Genomic DNA, 8,085 nt, shown 5'->3' with positions numbered 1-8,085 from the left:
CCCCCCCCCCCCCGGTGAGGAGAGGGTAGAAGTAGGCTGAAAAAGTATTAGAGTTAGGTCATGATTAGATAAGACGCGACACATCTGCTACTTAATGAAGACATGACCTCCTATCACGGAGATTGAAAATTAAGATACAAAGTTAGTAGAAAGTCGAACGTTATTTAATTTCCTTATCAATATTGTTATTATTTAGATATACAATCCCAACAAATTCTTCCCAACTACTCATCAAGAGACTGTTAATGCCCCAGCAGAAATGTAAAAAGAAAAATGATGTGTTTGAATCAACAATTAATTAGATATGCTTTTGAACAGGGGAATTAAAGAGGGATTTTTAATTAAAGATCCATTTTGATTATTGGGTCGGGTCTTTTGATATTGTATTATTATCTGGGGTCCACGTCTATAATATAAAAATCACTCTATTTTATAACGTTAGTTATTTATAAAATAACTAAAAGAACCTTACTTGAGTTATCGTCTGAGAAATTTACTCACTTTTCTAGTATCTCTGGATTATTATTATCTAGAGTGAAGTATATATGGTTTTTGATTAGTTAATCAATTTGCAAATAGATTTATTAAACATGTTACTATATTTGTGAAACCTAATGTCCTCTTTAAAATTCGACGATTGTCTTACCGATGCAAACAAGTCTTTTTATAAAGGTAGACCCAATTAGGCCCATTAAAAGCAGTACGATCGAAATTGTTGGGATCAACAACATTCGTGTTTAGTGTGTCAGATTAGGATTGACCCATAGAGATGGCAATGGGGCGGGTGGATGCAGAGTAGTTTGTTATGCGGGGCGAATTAAAAAATTTGCGGGTTAAGCTCAACCCACCCCTCCCCATTACCATCCCTATTGACCCAGCCCACTAAACACTTACTCATGCCAACTAGTAAAGAGTCATTTGTTGGTTTAATTCATAATCAAATTTCTCTAGCGAAATTAAACATACATTTTTATTGATTCTACTTCCCAATTGAATTTAACCCATTTTTGAGCAAATATAACTATGTTAAGTAAATAAAGTGTATTTTCCCTAACAATGTTAGTCATACAATTTAACATGACATTAGAATGAATAGAATTATTGCATTCGAGGCTCATTACAACCTTTATAAAATAAATCTCGTATTTAGCTTATGAAAAATAATTAGACTACCTCATGAAAAGACATATTCTAAATACAATCAATAAATTAAGTAAACAAAATTAAAATCTTTCTAACAACTTAAACTTCTAGAATATGAGATAACTATACGCTTTAACCATAATATTAAACTTTTATATAGATGATATAGTTATATATAGATTTCATTAGTATTAAGATTAAAATTAAAAATGTACCGTATTCCGTGGACAATTATATTTTATTATATGATAATTTGTACAAAATTTCCAAAAAAAAAATCAAAGGATTTAATTTCAAAACATATATAATAAATGACAAATTTATTTAATTGGATAATTTCAAAATATATATTCTAAGGTGCATGTCACCTCATGTGGGGCTAGTCTATCCAATTGTCCTTTGGAAAGTGGAAAGTGAAAGTCTTGTTTGGGTGGTGCAAAAAGACATGGAAATTATCCAATTAAGTGATGCCATGTCAGCAAACCCCGCGAGTAGTCAAACAAATAAGATGTTGTTGACGAAAGAGTCAAAAGCTTGTATTTGCGATAATTCAAAAGCTATGCAAGATTCGTTTAACTTCGTTGGCTTGTTAACTTGTTTGTACTATTGTTCGCTTGCTAGATCTGTTTTTCTGAGTAGCTTGTTGTTGACGAAAGGGTCAAGAGGTTGTATTTGTGATAATCCAAAACTTGTGCAAGAATCATTTAATTTCACTTGCATTGCCGCGTGTTAATATTATTCGTTTGCTGAATCTGATTTTTGACTAGCTTATTTTTTACCAAAAAGTTGTGTTTGCAATCGTAATCTAAAAATTGTATAAGATTCATTTAACTTCACCCATGTCGTGTATTAACTTACTTGTACTATTGTTGCTTGCTCGACCTACTTTTCTGAGTAGCTTATTGTTGACGAAAAGGTTTAAAGGTTATGTATGCGGTAATTCCAAAGTTGTGCAAGATTCACTTAACTAATTCATTCACGTCGCATGATAACTTGCTTGTACTATCACTCGATTGTTCGATCTATTTTCTGGCTAGCTTTTTTATGGCAAACTCTACTTACTCTAATCTAGCTATTTGTTTTGTAATCTTCTTGAAAGTCTTTGGGTCTGTTTGGAAAGTCACTTGGTAATTGGAATTGGTGTAATTACTAAGGTAGTAATTACCAGCCTAGTAATTGCACTGACCTGTTTGGTTGCCACACTGTAATTACACATGTCCTGTTTGAATGCCACAGTGTAATTACACATGTTCTGTTTGGGTGCACAATTGCAATTATAAAATTATAATAAAATTTTAAAATAAAAATTAATTATTTAAAATTTATACTAGACAAATAAGAAACTTTATAAATGACATTAAATTAAATATTTAAGATATATATTCTTTTTTGAAAATATATTAATTAATAAACATATTTTCTGTAACTAATATTATGAAAAAATAATTGATTTATATTTTGTCAAATTAATATATTTCAATTGAATTGATCGTAACAACTAAAAGTATGAAGTTTCTACGAATATCGTGAAATGCATGTTTGATAAAAAGAATAATAGATAAATAAAATGTCATAAATTATTAAATGTTTGACAAAAATATAATCTATCAAGTCTAATTAAAAAATGACGTGCAATGTAAATTCAATATTACTAAAACAAATGAAACTGAAAATATAACATAAGTTATAAATTCAAAACAAAAAATTTAACATAATACTCTTATAACAAATTTCAACATAGCAATAAATCTGATTTGTTTTTATTTTTTCTTAATAAAGAAAACGTAAGTCTATAACTTACTTAACAATAAATTCTATTTTAATTTAAAAATTAGAATACTAATAAAATTATGATAGTGAGAAAACAAGCATGGCATAAAGAAATAGATAATACGAGAAAATTACATAGAATCACGTAAAGTAAAGTTGAGAACAAAAAGAAAATAAAATATAATAATAAAAAATAAAAAATAAACTTTTACAAATTTTTAGAATAATTAAAAAAAACTTAAAATAATAGAAGTAAAAAAATTAAAAGTAATCAGGTGGTAATTACACCATGTAATTACCAGCAATTCACAGTCTCTGCCTGTGAATTGTAGAGTGTAATTACTCCCTAGCATTTACACCAATTATCTGCTGACCAAGTAATTACTTGTCCTTCCAAACAGGACAAGACAGTGTAATTACACCAAATCCAATTACCAAAGTGTCCTTCCAAACAGGCCCTTTGTTTCCTTAATGATTGAAGTAATTGCTAATTAGAGTATTAAGTCTAATAGTGGAAATTTTTACTTTTTGACTCAAAAAGTATTTAATTTGATACATGCACCAAGCTGAATGCTGTCATTATCTCTTCGCCAGGGCAACTAATAATTAATTAAGCTCTTATCTATCCCTTTTTTTTTTTAACATTGCGGTATTCAGATCAATTTTGCCCATCTCAATTAATTTTACAAGACACTTATCATTATTAGATAATTTTGTCCATCAAAATTAAGACATATAATTATTTTTTTACCTAATATTTAAATATGTCATAATATTGATGACGTGATGACCGATTTAAGTTCTTGATAATTAAATTTGAGACAAATTCCTAAGAATATCCAAATTTATTGAACATGTGATCTCCCAAATTAATTGGAGGTTTCTTCTGTATGTTTTTTTTTTTATCAAGCTTGTCGTATATAATTTGTCTAGTATAATTCACTTTTTATGTGTGATTTATGAGCAATTATATTAAAATTAATTTTATTTTGTATGCATCCAAAAAATAGCGGTTATAAATTTCTTTTATGAACATGAAAAAAAATTTTCAGACATCAAGTTATATAATGTCTCTTATTAATTAGGCGTCCAAATGTGAATATTTTGCATTCTATTTATAGTCACATTTACACACAGAATCTTTGCATTCAAATGTGAATATTTGAATTCGATTCATATTATATAGTACTGTTTAGAAGAAAAAGTAACAAGGTAAACTTAATATTAATAAAGTAACTGAGCGAAACTTTTTAAACGTGAATAATATGATTTGATCATGGAGAAGTGTGAACTATAAGAAAGACTTCCACCAATCAGTTTTAATTGTTGCGTTTGTTAATAATGAAATCTTTATATTAAAAAATCAAGATATAACTAAATATTTCGATTCCTTCATTTCAAATTATTTACTGTGATTTTCTAAAAATAATTATCTCAAGCTATTTGTCATTTTAAAAGTTCAAGATTATTTTATATATAAATATTTTTAGTAGTTGTTCTTAAAGCTAATCACAAACGCCTTAGCATTTAATGAAGAGAATTATATCTTAGGATATAGTAAATAACATGAAATAATCAAAAATACCTCCTAATTATTCTTTAGAAGACGGTAAAAGAAAAATACGATAAATAATTTGAGTAATAATTTAGAAAGAAAAAACATTTTTATTAATATATTTTTTTTTAAAACGTGTAAAATAAAAACACGATAACTAAATTGAGCCAATTTGGTTTGTAATAATTAAACTCAATAAGCTTAGTAAGAATTACGTAATAAAACTAAAAAACAAGATCAGCCGCCTACATATTTTTTTGATTAATTAGTCTTTATATATATACCTCACTCCATTTAGCACTATTTATAAGAAAAAGAAAAGGTCCAAAAAGATTCGATTAAAAAAAATTGTAAATATATTACGTGGGTGCTGACATATTTTCACATAAAAATAATGTTTAACAAGATCTTTATATATTTTTAGGATTTAAGATTACAAAAATTAAAGTTAATTAACAAACTATTATATAGATACCATCCCTACGTTATAATTATGTCTTAAATATTGAGAGTGGTGGTCTGTTTCCTGAATAACTGACTACTTAAAAAACAGTAATTAACAGAAAAATCAATCGTTAATTTTATTTAGCGATGAATTATTTGAAAATTTTAATTAGTTATATGAACAATTTAGTAACAGATTAATGATGAATTTGAGACAAAGATACCCATTTAGTGTTTAGTGTAATTCTTTATGTTGCATATTTAAAGATTTGATGCTATTTTCATTATTTTTAATCAAATCTTTTTATTTTACTGTTTTCGTCAAGCCTACCGAAAATACAATACACTTTTTTTACCAAAATAAATAGAGTTAATTTTTAACAAATTTAAAGGATCAGAATTATAAGTGCACATATACTTAAGGAACTATTTTAAACCTAGTTAAGAAATTATTTTTATTATTTTCTCAGATTAAATTACTATATATTAGAAGAGTCTAGGATTTACTACCATTGTTCCAATTAAATCATTACAAATGTCCAATACTTACTATATAAAATATATAAGTGGGCCCCACCTCCTTCCACTTAAATAATAATTTTCAACCTTATCATGGTAAAAGTTGAATTTATTATCCTTTTCATTTAATTTTATATGATATTATTTTTTCCTATAAAATCATTATATATGTTTTAATAATTTAAATTTCAAAAACATTATAATTTAACTTTAAAGATTTTATTTTATCAAAATCTTGTACATTGAAATATATAGTTATGAATTTAAAATATTTTTAAAATCATATAAAAATTTCAATAACTTCTCAAATTCCATAATATAACACTTAAATACTACATATTATATATTAATTATACTATACTATAAATGACTTAAATACTCCATATTATCTATTACAATAATTAACAATTATTTGACACTTTAAATTCTATCAATGCCATATAAATTAGGATAAAAAACCTAACATATAATATTTAAATATATTTAAAAATAATATAAGTAATACTATACATTACAATAATTAACAGCTTAATTATTTAAAACTTATATAAAAAATTTAATTGACTCTCTAAATTCTATTGGTACCACATAAAATGGATTATATGATAAACATATATTGTTTGAAATTGACGAAAAAGAAACAATAAATCACAATAATTAATAAAAAAATAGTCCACTCCAAAAAATCTATCAATTAACAACATATATTGTTTGAAATTGACGAAAAAGAAACTATAAATTACAATAATTAACAAAATAAATCTCTCGACTCCAACAAATCTATCAATTAATGCCACATAAATTGGGACATGGCAAATAACATATAGTATTAAAAAATTAGGTTCAAAATGTACTATAAAATACAATAATTAACAACTTAATATATTAAAGAGACATATAAAAAAGGATTAATAATTGAAATTCTGCGTGTGCCACATAAATTACAACAAACAGAGTAATAAATATTATTTTCAAAATTATGTTAAAAAAAAGTACTACAAATCACAATAGCTAACAATTTAAAATATTTTTAAAATCATATAAAAATTTCAATAACTTCTCAAATTCCATAATATAACACTTAAATACTACATATTATATATTAATTATACTATACTATAAATGACTTAAATACTCCATATTATCTATTACAATAATTAACAATTATTTGACACTTTAAATTCTATCAATGCCATATAAATTAGGATAAAAAACCTAACATATAATATTTAAATATATTTAAAAATAATATAAGTAATACTATACATTACAATAATTAACAGCTTAATTATTTAAAACTTATATAAAAAATTTAATTGACTCTCTAAATTCTATTGGTACCACATAAAATGGATTATATGATAAACATATATTGTTTGAAATTGACGAAAAAGAAACTATAAATTACAATAATTAACAAAATAAATCTCTCGACTCCAACAAATCTATCAATTAATGCCACATAAATTGGGACATGGCAAATAACATATATTATTAAAAAATTAGGTTCAAAATGTACTATAAAATACAATAATTAACAACTTAATATATTAAAGAGACATATAAAAAAGGGTTAATATTTGAAATTATGCATCTGCCACATAAATTAGAACAAATAGAGTAATAAATATTACTTTCAAAATTATGTTAAAAAAAAGTACTACAAATCACAATAGCTAACAATTTAAAATATTTTTAAAATCATATAAAAATTTCAATAACTTCTCAAATTCCATAATATAACACTTAAATACTACATATTATATATTAATTATACTATACTATAAATGACTTAAATACTCCATATTATCTATTACAATAATTAACAATTATTTGACACTTTAAATTCTATCAATGCCATATAAATTAGGATAAAAAACCTAACATATAATATTTAAATATATTTAAAAATAATATAAGTAATACTATACATTACAATAATTAACAGCTTAATTATTTAAAACTTATATAAAAAATTTAATTGACTCTCTAAATTCTATTGGTACCACATAAAATGGATTATATGATAAACATATATTGTTTGAAATTGACGAAAAAGAAACTATAAATTACAATAATTAACAAAATAAATCTCTCGACTCCAACAAATCTATCAATTAATGCCACATAAATTGGGACATGGCAAATAACATATATTATTAAAAAATTAGGTTCAAAATGTACTATAAAATACAATAATTAACAACTTAATATATTAAAGAGACATATAAAAAAGGGTTAATATTTGAAATTATGCATCTGCCACATAAATTAGAACAAACAGAGTAATAAATATTATTTTCAAAATTATGTAAAAAAAAAGTACTACAAATCACAATAGCTAACAATTTAAAATATTTTTAAAATCATATAAAAATTTCAATAACTTCTCAAATTCCATAATATAACACTTAAATACTACATATTATATATTAATTATACTATACTATAAATGACTTAAATACTCCATATTATCTATTACAATAATTAACAATTATTTGACACTTTAAATTCTATCAATGCCATATAAATTAGGATAAAAAACCTAACATATAATATTTAAATATATTTAAAAATAATATAAGTAATACTATACATTACAATAATTAACAGCTTAATTATTTAAAACTTATATAAAAAATTTAATTAACTCT

The sequence above is a fragment of the Solanum tuberosum genome, unplaced genomic scaffold (assembly GCF_000226075.1).
Source record: "Solanum tuberosum cultivar DM 1-3 516 R44 unplaced genomic scaffold, SolTub_3.0 scf00679, whole genome shotgun sequence".
NCBI classification, from domain to species: domain Eukaryota; kingdom Viridiplantae; phylum Streptophyta; class Magnoliopsida; order Solanales; family Solanaceae; genus Solanum; species Solanum tuberosum.
Note: the sequence above shows the minus strand (reverse complement) of the source record.